The sequence below is a fragment of the Brienomyrus brachyistius genome, unplaced genomic scaffold (genome assembly GCF_023856365.1).
Source record: "Brienomyrus brachyistius isolate T26 unplaced genomic scaffold, BBRACH_0.4 scaffold37, whole genome shotgun sequence".
Classification (NCBI taxonomy): domain Eukaryota; kingdom Metazoa; phylum Chordata; class Actinopteri; order Osteoglossiformes; family Mormyridae; genus Brienomyrus; species Brienomyrus brachyistius.
Window position 1 is genome coordinate 1105476 of NW_026042312.1, and position 17525 is coordinate 1123000.

Here is a 17525-nt window from a genome sequence, read left to right on the forward strand (position 1 = left end):
ACCATGCCACCCACCAGAAAACCATACATGTTCTTAATCTCAAAATCAGTTAATTGTTTTCCCAGAAGGTGGCAGCACATCAACACTGAAACCTTGGACAAGGATCGCCGCACCTTTTCCTGCATTTGGAGCTGTTTCATTCCCTAATTTTGCGACTTAACAGACTTTGGGCCGCCCTTTCTTTCTGTATGGGACTGCTGCAGAGTGACGGCTTGTATTCTGTTACTCATTGTTTGCACTCTTTATAGATTTCAACACTCAGATTCTTGGTTAGATTGGGGTATTTTCTTTTTGTTTTCCGTTTATTTGTATACCAGTGGCTGCCTCTATTGATCTGGCTGACTAAGATTTGATTGGTCTGGGGTGGTGGTGTTCACACTTTCACCTTGTGCAGTATAGTTGTGTGGGGATCAGTGTGGTGGGGCAGTTGTGTGTATGTGTGTGTGTGTTTAGGGGACTCCATTCCCCTTTTTGATCAACTTCACCGGACACCTGTTTCTTGCTTGGGTTTTGTCAGCTAGTGGCCAAAGGCTGATTGCTGGTTAATTTTTTAAGGTCGTTGATGCTAAAGCGCTTATCTTGTTTCTTGGTTTTATATTTTCAACAAACTGTCAATAGTACAAACACGTCCAGCTCCATTCGGTAAATGAACTTGTGTGCTCTTAATTTAGAGTAATTTTTCCTGTGGTGAAATTCCCCAGGTGGTGTAGTCGTGTCCTTGTACTACTGACCGCTCTCTGCCACAAACACTTTACTCTAAACCTAAGCCTAATCCTAACCCTAACCATAGCCCCAAACGTCATGTCCTGCCACCTCCCTGACGTGGCTCTAATAAGCCATGCCTGCTGCTCGTTGGTCTCGCGTCTCGTTCCATCCCTCATGTTAAACACTCCCAGCTACTTCCAGTCTCTTCCCTTGTTATTCCTGTATAAGTGCTTCCTGGCCCTGTGTTCGCCATTGATGTGGTGCCCTCCATGTTGCTTGTTCCCTAGCCTCACATCTTGATCCCAGTAAATCCTAGTTTATTGTCTGACAACACCTGCTCCCAGAGTCGTTCATCCTGGCACCCAACAGACTGACGGAACTCGACAAGCCCCAGTAGGTTCCCCAGGTCCCTACAGCCGATCACTGCTGCTTGTGTCAAGCATACCTAATGTCGCTGGTTCAGGCCGCAGTACATCTTTCCCCAGAGAGAATGACCCATCTCTGACGGAGGGCATAGCCGCCCTCTCCCCGGACTCCCAAGTGGAGGGTGTGACAGCTATAGCGGAGATCCTCAGGGCCCTCTGGAATGGAATGAGTGTGCTGAACCCCGCAGAGGTGGGGTGCTCTGGAGAAAAGGAGCCTGCCGTCTCCATGTCGTTTGCCGTAGGGCGACCTGCGTCCTCATTGTCACTTGAAGTCTGACAACATGATGCTTCTCTGGGATTTACTGTGATCCCCCTGTTCGCCAAAACATGCTCCCCAAAGCTCTCCAGCACAGAAGAACAGGCTTCACTCCTAGTTCTATGGTTGTCAGAGGGCTGGACCACAGTAGAGGTCGGACTTTGCTTCAACATGGTTTTATTGGAAGTCTGCACACAATACAGATGTTTCCTACCGTCCTTCGTACCAATTAAATGTGGAAACATTTTGTCAGCTGGCTGGACAAGACCCTACTGCCTCTTTTAATAGTACACATAGTAGTGAGCAGTGGTGACGTAATGGTTAGGGAAGCGCACTCGTGATTGAAAGACACTACATCTACTGTATCTGGCCCAGGAGAGCCGGCCGTTGCAGTCGTTACATCCGCACTTAAGGCTCCCGGCCCAGAGGGCCGCTCAGGCCGCACCCACAGTGTCCAACACAGGTGAGGCTTGGTTGCCTCTAGGCTTCTCATAGAATCTGACACGGTTCCCTGGTAACCAGCCGACACCTGCCACACTGCTCCATAATGTCCGGCCAGCATCCACCTCTCTGTCCCCTGATGCCTGGCCAGCACCCACGTCAATGTCCCCAGACGTCCAGCCGGCGCCCACCTCATCTCCTGACGGCCTGCTGGTGCCCACTTTCTATCCTGATGTCCCACCGGCACATGCCTGCAGGCTGCCACCAGCCCAGAGAAGATGGATCCAGAGGATGTCCTGCTGGAGTGCCCTGGGTCCTGCTACGTGGGTCCCTCCTTCATCCCAGACTCCGGTTACTCTGGTCCCAGTTTCTGGTCACCAGTATCAACAGGAGCCCAAGAAAGCGGCAGGCAGAATGTCTGTCTCCCAGAGAGGGTTTGCCAGTCTCTGTTCTTGCCCCCCCCCCCCCCCCCCCCCCCCGAAGACTTCCCGATATACACTTCGATTCTCCTGGAGTAATTCAATTTGGAGTCGCAGGCTGCCCAAAATTGAATTCCATATCTGCCCGGTTTTCGGAGCATATGCTGTCAAAATGGGCAGCAGACTGCAACAGCAGATGGAGGGAATACTTATCCGATGCCAAATACAGAAATCAGATATAAACGTTAGACATTTTTCATAGCACTTTACAATATTATTCCTTACTGACTTAATAATACAGTCACTACTCAGGTACAAATCGTGACTAAATATAGTAACTAAAATAAATGATCCATTATGATTCATTGAACACGAACATGAAATTGATACTCACTACATACGTATTGGCAACATGTTCGTAAAAATATGATTTTTTTGGTAATTAAAAACTATAAACTGTTGTGACAATGTAGATCGATGTGAAGCAGTAATAAAGAAGATATTAGTTACCCATGAACAGAACCAGGTGTGACAATGGTGATATGCATCAGCGGAATGATGTTTGCCCAGAGCTCTCATACTTTGCAGATCGCCGCCATCTTGTCGCTGGATTTCCTGAGTGCTCTGGACTGACGATCGTCAGAGCAGATAACCAGCAACACGTCACAAAAGCTTTGTTTGGGCATCGTTGCTAGAAAAATCACCGGTCTCATTTTCGCACTTCATAAACTTTTGATTGATTCTTAATTGGATTTGAAAACCTCAGCCAATATTAAAAGCCCCATATATGCCGTAAACTCCCTTGCTGTTATTTCTTTCTAGTCCTTGACGAATTTCCTTCTTACCTCCAGGTTGCTAATGTTGATTTTTCCATTGATCTTGGAATAAAAAGTTGGACAGGATATCTTTGGCTTGCCGAATGCAGAGCCTGGTTGGCCGCAGAGAGGTTTTCATTGTGTACTGTGCTGTAATCCTGCCTGGACCATGTCCGTCCAGTGCTTTTGACTACCAGCACATCTGCACATCTTTGGTAATATCAGTCTCTTCCTCTGCAAATTCCACTTCCGAAACCTCAACAGAGGTCTCACACCTACTTCAGTACTGTCCCTTTCTGTACTACTGCTTTCCAATTCCGCAATACGAGATCTGCTGCTTCTTCAGGTGTATCGCTCCATGTCTCTTACAGAGCAGCACCTCAGATCATCCTCAGGTTTGGCACCAGTATCATAGATAATGCGAACCTTCATATAAGTAAGAGGTAATATTTTGCTCAGTATCAGTTCAAGTTCAAATACTTCAGGTTTTTTATTTGACAAAACACATAAAATAGTCGTGCAAAGTCATTGATTTATTTTTAAAACTATTGCACTGTGATACATTTAACATCATATTTTCAGTTCTGCCAAATCTCTTATTGACAGCTTAGTGGTTTTCCAACGGCTTGTGGTGTCACATGGTGGTCGAAAATGATATTACAGGCTTTTGTTGAAATTCCTTAAAATTCATCTGGAATGTATTGATTTATGCTGTAATTAATGATGCAAATTAACACAGATGGGGCCATTTTGACCCAAAACAGCTAGTTGGAGGGTAGCAATCCTCCAGATTTTAAAGGTCAAGATAATAAAACCTGGAAAATCGCAAAGGACTGGAGCAAAAGAATAACAGTGAATGCTGTCAGAAACAGGCAGGAAACTCTGCATGGATGTTTTTGAAGAGGTAGATGGTCCAGTTGGCTGTATTAGTCAGTCTGCTAAGAAACATAGTGCCAACAAGCCCATGGCCCCTTTTCATGTAAAACTTCATACAGGAGGCTGTTTGTGCAGTTTAGTGCCTTTGTTAGCCTCGGCTCCTGTAAATCATATAAGCACACCCACCACACCCCTAGGAGCATTCAGTGTGCCCCCACCTGCCAACCTGCCTGTCCCCCCCAACCCACAGACCGTCTGTAGTTCTGAAATCTATCCACATGGCTGCTGACCAAGTCTAAGGTAAAATTCCATAAATGAAATATTCAGTAAAATACAATTTTTCCCCTAATCTGGGAGACAGTGCAGAATTATTGGAGTCGGTCCTAACTCTGTCTTCAATATGTACCCAGCAGGCACCTAGGACTCGTATCTCCCTCTGAGAATTTCTTCTAATAAGAACATAAGAACATAAGAACTATACAAACGAGAGGAGGCCATTCGGCCCATCAAGCTCGCTTGGGGGGAATTAAACTCATAGCTCAGAGTCGTTAAAATCTTATCTAGCTCTGATTTAAAGGAACCCAAGGATTCAGCTTGTACTACATTATCAGGAAGGCTATTCCATACTCTGACTACACGCTGTGTAAAGAAGTGCTTCCTTAAATCCAGCTTGAAATGTTCTTCCGCTAATTTCCACCTATGGCCACGAGTTCGTGTATTTAAACTAATGCTGAAGTAACTATTTGGTTGAACGGCATCCAAACCTGTTAGAATCTTATATACCTGGATCATGTCCCCCCTCAGTCTCCTTTGCTTGAGACTGAACAGATTTAGCTCAAGTAACCGTTCCTCGTATGACATTCCTCTAAGACCAGGAATCATTTTTGTGGCCCTACGCTGCACCTGGCCACAATGTCCTTTTTAAGATATGGTGACCAAACCTGCACACAATATTCTAGGTGAGGTCTCACCAAGGAATTGTATAATCTTAGCATTACCTCCCTTGACTTAAACTCCACACACCTGGAGATATACCCCAACATCCTATTGGCCTTTTTTATTGCTTCCCCACACTGGCGAGAATGGGACATGGAAGCATCAACATACACACCAAGGTCTTTCTCATGATCAGCTACCTTTATTTCAGTGACACCCATGAAATACCTGTACTTTATATTTCTGCTCCCTAGATAAGATAAGATAAGATAAGATAAGAAAAAACTTTATTTATTCCGAGGGAAATTCTTTTGTCCTTTGCATGCTCAGTGCAACAATAGGAGTAAAGGTAAGGTGAAGAAAATAATAGTGCAAAATAGCTATGAGTGATACTGTATTGTAACTTTATATAAATACACATAAATACTCATACTCTGTAGAAAGTTAAAAAAGAAAAAAAAACTATAACTAAGCTATAACAAACATAATAAAATAACAGATTATTAGTGCATGTTTAATGAAAAGTGACTAAGTGTTTGATGGAGTACCTTACATTTATCGACGTTAAATTTCATCTGCCAGGTATCGGCCCAGTCACTAATTAAATCAAGATCCCGCTGTAGCTGCTGAGTCACTAATTCAGTATCTGCTACACCACCCACCTTGGTGTCATCTGCAAATTTCACCAGTTTACTGTATATATTGGTATCCATATCATTTATGTAAATTAGGAACAATAGTGGTCCTAAAATCGAACCCTGCGGTACCCCACTATGAACGCAAGCCCACTGTGACATTGTGCCTCTTGTAACTACTCGCTGTTTCCTATCTGTTAACCAGTTATCAATCCAGGTCGCTACGGTACCTAAAATACCAGTCGCTTTGAGTTTAAGTAGGAGCCTCTTGTGGGGGACAACATCAAAAGCCTTTTGGAAATCTAAGTAGATGACATCATAGGCCTTCTTATCATCAACTTCCTGAGTAGCTTCCTCAAAAAACTCCAACAGATTTGTTAAACAGGATCTACCTCTCCTAAATCCATGCTGGCTATCCCGCAAAATGTTATTGGAGTCCAGGTAATCTACCATTTTCTCTTTGATTATAGCCTCCATAACTTTACCAGTTATACAAGTTAGACTGATTGGCCTATAGTTAGACAAATTACTTCTATCCCCTTTTTTGAAAATAGGCGTTATGAAGGCGTGCTTCCAATCAGAAGGTACCACACCTTCAGATAAGGATTTTTGAAACAGTAAAGTTAAGGGTCGGCAAATAATATCCCTCATCTCTTTTAACACTATAGGTAAGATGCCATCAGGGCCCTGTGATTTATTTATTTTGAGCTTAGCTAGGCTTTGCAAAACATCTGCTTCAGTTATATATATATTAGCTATAGACAATGCTGGATAGGTAATAACTGGTAAATTACTAAGGTCCTCAACAGTGAATACCCGTGCAAAACTATCATTGAACTCATTTACTATATCAATGTCGTTTACTATTATAAGACCCTTACTATCCTGCAGATTAGTAATTTCAGGTTTTAGAGCTCTTTTAGAGTTAAAATACTGGAAGAAACTTTTAACGTCATCCTTAGCTTCCAATGCAACCATCCTTTCGACATTTCTTTTAGCTCGTCTAATATCATTTTTTAACTCAGCCTGTAGACTTAGATATTCCTGCTTAATTCTGTCATCATCAGTTATTTTCCATTGCTGGAACAAAGCCCTTTTCCTCCTTACTTTATACTTTATTTCCCTAGTAAACCACCTAGGTTTCAATTTCCTAGATTTATTCTTGCTGGAAACAGGTATGAAGTCCTCTTGCACTTGCAATAATGTGCTTTTAAAAAATTCCCAGGCCTCTTCAACAGTTTTGTTATTTAACTCCATCCAGTTCACAGTTTCTAGTTTTAGTCTCATACACTTAAAGTCAGCCTTCCTAACATTATATATTTTTGATTTGGACTTAGCTCTTCGAACACTAAACTTAACCTCAAATTTGACCATGTTATGATCGCTACTGTCAAGTGGTTCTAAAACGTCTAATTTACCAATCCTGTCCTGGTTATTAGAGAGAACAAGATCAAGAATGGCATCTCCCCTGGTAGGGGTGTTAACAAACTGAGTAAAAAAACAATCCTGTACTAATTCCACCATCTCCAGTTCATTTTCTGAAGAGGCAGTGACAATGTCCCACTGCATTCCTGGTAGATTAAAATCACCCATAACTACCACATCATTTTTATTGCTCATAGTCCTAATATCACTGTATAACAATCTGCTTTCCTCAGCAGCTATATTAGGTGTTCTGTAACAAACACCGACAATTAGGCTATTTGAGTTTTTAGCATCTAATTTTACCCATATTGCTTCCGTAGTTTTATTTATATCAGTAAGTTCCCTTGCCTGCAAGTTTTCCTTTACATATACTGCAACACCACCTCCCTTTTTTCCTATACGATCCTTACGGAACAACGTGTAACCATCCATATTATATTCTTGTCCATTCTTTTCACTCAACCACGTTTCAGTTATTCCTATAATATCATAAGAGTCCGATGAGATAAAAGCCTCTAAATCATGAATTTTATTCCTAATACTTCTGGCGTTTAAATACAGACAACAAAGGGTAGGCCTATTACGGTGCCCACTTACAATATGATTATTTATGGCTTTCCGTTTCCCCCCACTGACATAGTTAACTAACCTCCCTGCCCCCCCAGTCCCTAGTTTAAACATTCCTCAACTACTCTACACATACGCCTCCCCAATACACTGGTTCCCCTCTGGTTCAGGTGCAACCCATCCGGCTTGAACAGGTCCCACCTGTTCCAGAAGGTCCTCCAATGCCCCATAAACCTAAACCCCTCTTTCCTACACCATCCTTTTAGCCACACATTTAATTTCCTTATCTCAGCTAACTTAGCCTGACTTGCACGTGGCACGGGGAGTATTTCGGAGAATACCACCGTGGACGTTCTGCTTCTAAGCTTATTGGCGACTTCTATAAATTTATCCTGCAGAACAGCCCTTCTACCCTTGCCTATGTCGTTGGTGTCAACATGCACCACGACAACTGGATCCCCCCCAGCTGGGGCCAAAAGCTTATCCACGTGATCTGGAAGGTCTCCTACCTGGGCACCAGGCAGGCAAGACACCGTACGGGACCCTCTATCACGCGTGCACACATAACTGTCTACTCCCCTAATAATGGAATCCCCCACTACCACAACCTCCCTCTTCCTGGGGGGAGGGGGCTCCTCAGTGCCCAAGGGCCCACCTGCCTCCCCAGTCCGTTCCGGCTCTAAAGCTGGAAGAACCTGAAACCTGTTCGACACAGTCACCTCAGGTGATGCCGCCTCTGCAACGTGTGTACGCCCTTTCCTGCGTCTACGACCTACGGTCACCCAGCTCTCTCGACCTCTCTGCTCTTCATTCTCCCCCCTCCCGGCTAGTGGCGTACACACCTTCTCCCTAAAAGGCGTATTAACTTGCTCCTCTAACTCACTGTTGCATTGGATGAGAGCCAGTTGCTCCTCAAGGTCAAAATGCGCTCAGCAGCAGAAATTCTCCATCCTAGATGAGCCTGCAAAGTTCTGTAGAAGTTAAATATACTTTAGTCAAATGAGAGACTAACCTGCTGTCAGGCAGGGGAAGCTTCAATAAGGCCTTCATTCATGACAGCTCCACTTGGCTTTTTGACGAGTCCCCATTTAGATGCAGCACGTCAGAGACTGAAGAGCAGGATGAAGGCTGTAAGTACAGTTTACTGTGGATTGTGTTTGTGTTTAAATCTAATAAAGGATGAGACAATTTACTTAAAGCATGATATAGTTCATATTGCTCTTCAGGCTTCGTGATAAAATATTAAAATTATGGAGTACAAAGTTGTACATGCAAAGAAAACAATGCAGAGCGGCAGGGCGCCTGGCCCAGAGGGTCTTCACATAGAATTCTACAAAGGCTATTTTTTCCTGTTAGATTTACAGCTTTGGTTGTCTTGCCCTTTAAAGAAATTCTCTCAAGAAAGAAGTTGCCTCTTACCATGTCACGAGCAATTAGTTTCACCCAAAAAGGAGGAGGACCCCTCTCTGCTCCCCGTGTTAGTAGGTTCTCCCCGACTCCTCCTGCTTATTCCTCTCTCCCTCCCTCCTATTTGTGCTCTCCTCCTCCTCTTGGGTTCTATTCATGTCTTTTGGTTCAGCAATAAAACCCACAAGGCTGCTCTTGGATTGTCCCTCTTCCCATCGTGACATATTATGTATTACATGATTATGAAATGATTTGATTATTATACAATAGTCAATTAACCACTTTGTTTCTTCAACTTGTCTTTCTTCTGAATCATCAGATATATGTCGTAGCTGGTAATTTGTTACACTCTGCTGTCAGTGCCAGTGTAGCCTAGATCCAACCAGTCGTATGTTTCGGTCATGCTGATGTTTGAACAATTTTTGGGAACAGATTTTCATAATGTTTTCTCATATATGTGGTGTGATAATTGGGCATGACCCCACTGTTGCTGTGCTTGGTGCTCCTGTCATGATCTGTAATCTCTTATTTTTTCATGTCTCCTCCCACTCATGCCAGCAGAGGGCGCTGCTGGCCCTTTGTAACCCTCCTAATTCTCCTGTATCCCATTATAGTTCTCCATCCCAACCCTGTACACCTGTTTTGTCGCTGATTAGTGTGCTGTGTATAAATATGTCTGCCCTCACTGCGTTCCCCAGCTCAGTCATTGCTGTTCCATGTGTAGTCTGTGTTTCCTTAAAGCCCACCGAGCTACACACTGCCCCTAAATTTAAATTTATATGTAACCTGTGTGTGTATGTGTAACCTAGATTTGCCCTGTATGTAAATCTAATCCAGGCCTTGATCCTACACCTACTATAATTATAAGTACCTCACTATACCTATATCTAACACTGCTATTCATCACCAGTGTTACATGTCAGGGCTTCGCTGCAATAGATCCCTCAGAGCTGCAGGTTATTACTGTGACTTTGCACACACACACGTTGCTGCTTCCTCAGCCAGTGTCACATATACTTTATTACACACAGACCTCAGTAATCTCTGCTACACTCACACCTGCTCACTTTACATCCATGGTTAAATTCTCCTAATGGAATTTATCTTAATGTCTTTATTCTATTTTATTTTAATTGTTGCCATATTATTCATTGTATTGTTCTTTCGATTTTATTTCTATTTTATTATTGCTAATACACCGGATCTGAGTGCCTCATTTTGTTCCCTTCATGTAGAACACATTTTGTAATGACAATAAAACATCCTTATCCTCATCTAAATCACACTGTCTAACTACTAACCTGTTTAAATAATATAATTGCATTTCAAAGGTTAATAGTCACTCAATTACCCCCTCAGCCCAACAGTACCACAAACACCCAACATGCACGTAAATTTTCTCCTAAGTTGTTTTCCCTGCCTGGAACAATACCACAGCAGTCACATGGACTGATGTTTCAAAACATTTCGGAAACCTTGCATTGAAACTTGAGGTCTTTAGAAGGGATCAGTCCTGGGTGGCAAAGTTGCCATCACAAAGGTTTTTGATTAAGGGATTCATGATGCCAGGTAGCCATCTTTCACAAGCTGGTGGGCTGTGCCACTGATGCGTTTGCTTGGGTTTTATATGTCTGTCCTGGTTTGTGTTCTTGCCACTTTAGGTTCCCTGGTTTTGGTCTACATTCCTCGGTCCTCTACTGTGGAGTCTAACTTCTGCTTCACCTCATTCTGGAGTCGCCCATCCAGTCAGCGGCCCATGTCCCCCTGGTTCCCTGTTTCCAGAGGTTGGTCTGTTAGTCTCCGGGGACAGGGGGCAGAAATCTGCCATGTTGGATGGGCGGCCCAGGTTGGGGTGCTCCATTATAGACTGGTACATGAAGGATTATAAATGGTTTTCAACCAGTATGTACCGAGTGTGCATCGTGACGAAAAGAATGTCATGGGAACATTTAGGACTGACTGCAGTATTAGTTCAAAGCATGATTGTGTTTTTCTTAATTTTTATTGATTTATTTTTGGATTATTAATTTTCTTAAGTAACTTGATTCAGTTAAAAGGGGTTTGTCCATTTGCTTTAGCAGAAGTTCGTGTAAGTATGATGTTCACCTTCCCTTTTCATAGTCTAGTCTTTGCCAAGTTTTATGCTTATTTCCCCTTGTTAAGTTAATCTGACTTGTGTGTTTAGGAGGGTCATACAGGCTTTTTGTTTGTAATGGAAGCACAGGGTCTGTACTTGCAGCTTATTTGCCATGCTAATGGAAGCATTTTACCTTCCTCTCTAATCTCTTTTTTTCTTGGCTCTCACTGCAGTCTCCTCTATGCCAGGGTTTCTCAACCCAGTCCTTGGACCCCACTGCAAAGATCCACAGTTTTGCTCTGTCCAAGCTCTCAGCACAGCAGTAAAAGGTGACTGTTTGGTTCATGCATGCAGGGATCTGGGACAGAGCAAAAACGTGGAGCTGTCTGGTGGGCTGAGGAATGAGTTTAGAAATGCTGCTGTATGAAGTATTAAACCATTTGACCGGTTGGATAAATGTTAAAATGTTTTCTCAAAATATAAAAAGAGATAATCTTCTGTTTTGCGTCTCATTACAAGCAAACTTGTTTTTTGTTTTTATGTCACTCTAGTGTTTGATATCTAATTTTCAGTCTTCTGGCAATATAATCTGGTGAATGGGGAAAGACTTCCAGCAGGGGCTCCGGTTTCCTCCCACAGTCCAAAAGTGTGCAGGGTAGGTTAATTGGCAAATCTGAGTTGTGAGTGTTTGCGCCCTGCAGAGTGTTGACTCCTGCCCAGGGTTGGTTCCTGCCTACGCCTGTTGTTCCAAGGACAGGCTCCGGTCCCCCCCGCGACCTCAGTTTGGCTTGCTGTCTCCCCGCTTGGTTTTCTTTGGTTTACGTCTTCACTAGCCCCCTCGTTGCTTTGACTTGTGTGTAAGTTATGTATGTGTGATTGTATTGCTGCATAGGGAGTGACTGCTATTTTGTTTTGCAAGTGTGTGTTGGACTCTGTTTATTTTGTCAGGGAGTGAGGTGGAGTGTTTGTCTTTTGGTTTCCTTTTCTTTTGCACTTAGGTGAGATTAGCTGTGGGTCGCACTTGATAGTTGGGGATTTTGTTTGTTATTTTGGCTGTGGTCACTCCCAAAGTCTTTTGCACCGGGTTATTTGTTCAGTGTCAGTATTATACATGAAAAACAATGAAAATACAAAAAATATCCCTTTGTCCACTGGTGTTCCCTTCTTTCCCTCACCCTGTTTGTCCCTTTATCCCATTCCCCTTTCCCGTGAATACTGTTACACTCCAACCCTAGACAGGATATCGAAACAGCATCTTACCTATAGTTTTAAAAGAGATGAGGGATATTAATCATTGACCTTTATCTTTGCTATTTCAGAAATCCGTATCTGCTACCTTGTGACTGGAAGTATACACTGTAAAAAAAGGCAAAATTTGTCACAGTTTTAAATGATTTTATATCAGCCAATTTGACTACAGTATAATTATTTTTTTCCTCTTATGTTAAATGACAGAAAAGTTTTATCAAAACTACATTGCATAACTGGCATCGTAGTACTGATTAGCACCGATTTAGACATCCCGGTGAACAAATATGAAGTTCATTTAAACTGTGGTACCTTAAATCCGTCAAGTTACCTCGATAAGCCAGTAACCCTGATTCGTAGTATAGGCCACTGATCACAAGCACTCTGTGTAAACGTATTGTTTAACCGGCGCTGTTGCATTACCAGGGTGAGAGGTTGACTTGCTGGTTAGCTATAAAAACAGACGTTAGTGCAACTCCACGTTAATGGTGCGGTCATCATGGCTTATAAATGCTTATTATTGTTCATCATTGTTTGTGTCAGTAACGATAACATAAACACGGGTAGGCACCAGGAGAACATCATTGGCTCTTGCATCGATTACTTTTCCCGTAACACCCTTTAGATTGTTTCCCTGAAGGGCAGCAAACCGACAATTTCGGTGTGATTGAGCTGATCACGTGTGCATGGGGAGGGAATGCGGACCTCATGACCTTCCCGGCGAGCTCAGCACATCCAGCATCGCTTCGCAAATACAATCAAAATGTTTTATCTTTATTCACACTTTCTATCTTTATTCATTATCTCTACAATCTTACTGCTGGACGAATGCCTGGCATTCAGAGCATTCTTTATTAGCCATTTGCCTTTGGATGCAGTTTATTTGCATGCCCCAAAGCTTCCAGGCATCAGTAATTGCTTCCCACGTTACTCCGGTCCTGGGGTCTTCTGTAACTGCCCTTTGGGATTACATATATTCAGCATATGCTTTTGTCCGAAGTGAGGAGAGTTTGGGGTCAGAGCACTTGGGTCTAAGGGACTTGCTCAAGGGCTTAACAATGTTACGATTACTCTGCCATGGGAGTTGAACCAACAACCAAACTGGCAGAGATGGCCAACCTGCTGAGCTCCACACCTGCTGACGATCTCCTTTTCCTGTCTGCTGCAGTCTCCATGGACCTGAGTCCAGAGAAGCACTCTGAACTTGAGGACATCCGGCTGAGGAGAGGAGCCCTTCTGCTGGAGATCCAGAGGCTGCGGGAGACGCTGAGAGAGGCCCTCATGGAAGTGGAGGGCCTTGAATCCAGCACCAAACGCAGCCAAATCTTAGAAAAGAATAGGCATGTCGCCATGGGAAGAAAGAAATTCAACATGGACCCTAAGAAGGGTATCCTGTTCATGGTACAAAACAATCTTCTCCGGCACACGTCTGAGGACATCGCCCAGCTCCTATACAAGGGAGAGGGGCTGAACAAAACAGCCATTGGGGATTACCTGGGTGAGAGAGACGACTTCAATATCCAAGTCCTCCAAACATTTCTTGGGCTTCATGAATTTGCAGGGTTCAACCTGGTACAGGCTCTCAGGCAGTTCCTCTGGAGTTTCTGTCTGCCAGGAGAAGCACAAAAGATTGACAGGATGATGGAGGCCTTTGCGCAGAGGTACTGTCAATGTAATCCTGGAGTCTTCCAAAACATTGACACCTGCTATGTACTTTCATTTTCCATAATCATGCTAAACACTAGCCTTCATAATCCAAATGTGTGAGACAAGCCCAGTGTGGACAGGTTCATCTCCATGAATCGAGGAATCAATGATGGAGGCAACCTGCCAGATGATCTCCTCCGAAATCTTTATAAGAGCATAAAGAATGAGCCATTCAAGATTCCTGAAGACAATGGGAACAATGCCTTCTTCAACCCTGACAGAGAGGGTTGGCTCTTCAAACTGGGAGGAGGACGGGTGAAAACATGGAAAAGGCGGTGGTTCATCCTGATGGACAACTGCCTTTACTACTTTAAACATACTACGGATAAGAAACCCAGGGTGATCATTCCGCTGGAGAATCTGAGCATCCGTGAGGTGAAGGATCTCAGGAAGCCTAACTGCTTTGAACTGTACATCCCTAACAACAGCAGACAGCTGATGAAAGCCTGCAAAACGGAGGCGGACGGCCGCCTGGTAGAGGGCAATCATGTGGTGTACCGCATCTCGGCGCCAACCCCTGAGGAGAAGGACAAGTGGATACAGAGCATCACTGCTGCTGTGAGCACTGACCCTTTTTATGAGATGCTGGCAGTAAGAAAAAAACGGCTGAATAAATAAATAATGATAAAGACTGTGTGAATATGGTTGGATGTGCTATTGCAGAAAGTATTTATTTCAGAACAAGGAACTTTGCACAAAGTAATGTTTAACCTTAAGGTAGCATGACCGAATACCAGGTTTTGTTTTGATGCGACTTATTGTTCACTACAGATTTTATCATCGAAATGCCCTGTCCTTTTTTGTATAAATGTTAAATTAAATGTTATTTGCACTGTATTGCTGATCTTTATGTCAGAGTACCTTTTTTTCTGAGAATCCACACTGCTGTAAATTTGCATTAACATGATTGGGATTGGGATGGAAAAATTATTTTCCATCTTAACCCATATTCTAAGCATATTGATTTCTGTTGTAAATTTTACTTTTACAGCAGTATGATTTAAGACACTAACAGCAATTCATTTTTCAACCAGTAATTGTTAATGTGATAGGAATTGCATTCAACAGCAAATGCGTTCAACTTAACCAAATGTATAAATCTTACATATTCTGATGATTCGACATTCCCCCGACGTCTGTGTGATGTATTTCAGCAACGACACGCAGTTAATGAGATCACTATGCGGAATTTAGCCGACTGTTATTTTACTGATTAGGATATATCACCCAAGATTGGGGTATACTATATATCAAGGGTCAGCAACCTTTTTGAAACTGAGAGCTACTTCACGGGTACTGAGCCATACAAAGGCTACCAGAACAGACTTTACCTAAACTTATCTAAACTTCATGTAGAATAAACACGTTTTAAATGCTTTTTTGGATATTGTCATTTTCAAATCTATATAAATACAAATGTGATTAAAGAAGAATAGCAACAAGATAAAATTAAATTTTAGTCGCTGCCCACTGGTGAGTTGTGGTATTTTTAGAACAGGTCCGTGAGTGACTCATGTGGTCCTTGGGGGCATCCTGGTGCCAGTGGGCACCATGTTGGTGACCCCTGTTCTAAATGGTATGTAGGGTTTGCAAACTACACCAACGCTTCTGATGGAGCTACATTTAGGCTTATAGTGGAATAATATAGTGGAAGATTCCTTGCGTGAGTGTCTGAGAGCGTGAAAGTCATGCCAGATGCATGGTAGTCGGCAGCCCTGCTTTCCGTGTGCATCTGTCTCTTACTTTAGGTGGCTAGAGATCCAGCATTACTCAGGATTAGGAGCCACTTGCACTGATAATAATTAGTTTCTTTTTCCCCTTGCAGTCTGCTGCTGTATAACATTATGAAATCAGCCCAAAAATCCGCAACCCATGACCTCCTAATATTTACCCGAAACTATGTTTTCAAAATAGCACAACTGGGCATGAACACCGCGGACCTGGAAACTGCTGAGCATTGAGAATCAGCGTGCAAAGGCTCTTAATTTGGATATGTTTGTGAAATGTTCTGCTGCACAGCACAACAAAGAAAAACAACTTGTCAGTGATAATGAACAGTACAATCGGCATTGTTTTAACCATGAGAGTCCAAATGCTTAGATAAATTGTCACTTTTTCAGTGTAAGTATGCTCCTGAGCTCCACGATTCTGAATGATAGTCGGTTTCTCACTGAACCTCCATGCCACTCTGTTAAAATCTCTTGCCACCCCATGTAAAATTTTCTAGATCCACCACTGTGCCAGAGTAAAGACTTACAGTAAGAATCTTGAGTATTATTTCAACATAAACTTTGCTTGGGTGCTTCATACTTTAAATTAAATATAAATTATGGCAACGTGCAAAACTATTAAGGAAAATGCAACGTATTTGTTTTTCATTTACGTAATTATATATGTTGATTATGATTCTTTTTAGTTCCACAGTACATGCAGATACTAAAATCCAAGCATGCACTCTTAGGTTAATTGCTATCAGTTTATATAAAGATTTATAGAAATTTCAGTCAGAGACTAGCTTCTGATATAGAAAGAATGTTTACATTTTTTTTGGCCGTGGAATAGTTTTTCAGTGCTGCATGTAGTTTCTCTTTATTGTTTGAATAGGGCACACTTACACATCAACAAGTGCAGTGGCAGTTGTGATGTCCTCGCATATGAGAAAATACACGGACAACTTTTATTAAAGAAAACGAAAGGCTTTACTCTCCATACTCCAGTCAATTGCATGCATAGGCCTACTGCCGCATCTCACTTTGCCAACTTCCGCTTCCGTGCGGCTCAGGAGGATCTGGCTGCAGAACACTGGAAAGGGGTCCACAGCTCAAGGGGACCACCAGAGGACAGATGGAGTGGAACCGGGAACCAAGGGATTTGCCAGTGACTGGCACTCACTGTTGTTTTCGACTACAATAAAAACAGCTGTACTGGCTAAATAATGAGCATACAAAAAGAAAAAAAGGCATGGATAGGAATAAAAAAGTAATTAAAAATAGAAAAACAACTGAAGAGTCATTCACACTGAACACGCGTCTCTGCTCTCAGGACGATGATCCTGCCAACTGCGCCAGACTGTGACAGACCGAACCACAAAACTGTAGACTCAGTGGACAGCTGACTACGCCACCCTAGGAATTTCATCCAGCTTTCCATTGAGACTACAGTTTTGCAGTCTGTTCTGCCAAACAATGTATTAAAAAGTGCAGTGTTATACATGACACTGTAATTAGTTCAATTCAAGAGATGTACTATCAAGTTATAATAGTGTGATTATCATAATCACACAAATATATGAATTCCTCTGATACTGAATTAAACAACCCTTTATGCTGTCCCTTATGTGAATTAGTAAAAATCTCCATAGTCATATGCAATTCCAATTCCCCCTTTTATTTATTTTATGGCAGACAGACAGCAGTGTATTATTATATTATAATTATATTATATTTATTATAATTATATAATTATATTATATTATAATTATTATATATATCATTATATTAGGGTGCCCCTCGCAGAAGGTAAATTTAATCTTATTTAATTACATTTTCTATATAGCGTCAGATGACAGCAGACGTCATTTACTGTA

The 17525-nt window shown here is 42.5% G+C and overlaps 1 pseudogene; it reads left to right on the plus strand.

Moving 5' to 3' along the window:
• The first annotated feature begins 10571 nt into the window (after nt 1-10571).
• On the plus strand, nt 10572-15316 carry LOC125722241 (cytohesin-2-like; annotated as a pseudogene).
• Nucleotides 15317-17525: the final 2209 nt, after the last annotated feature.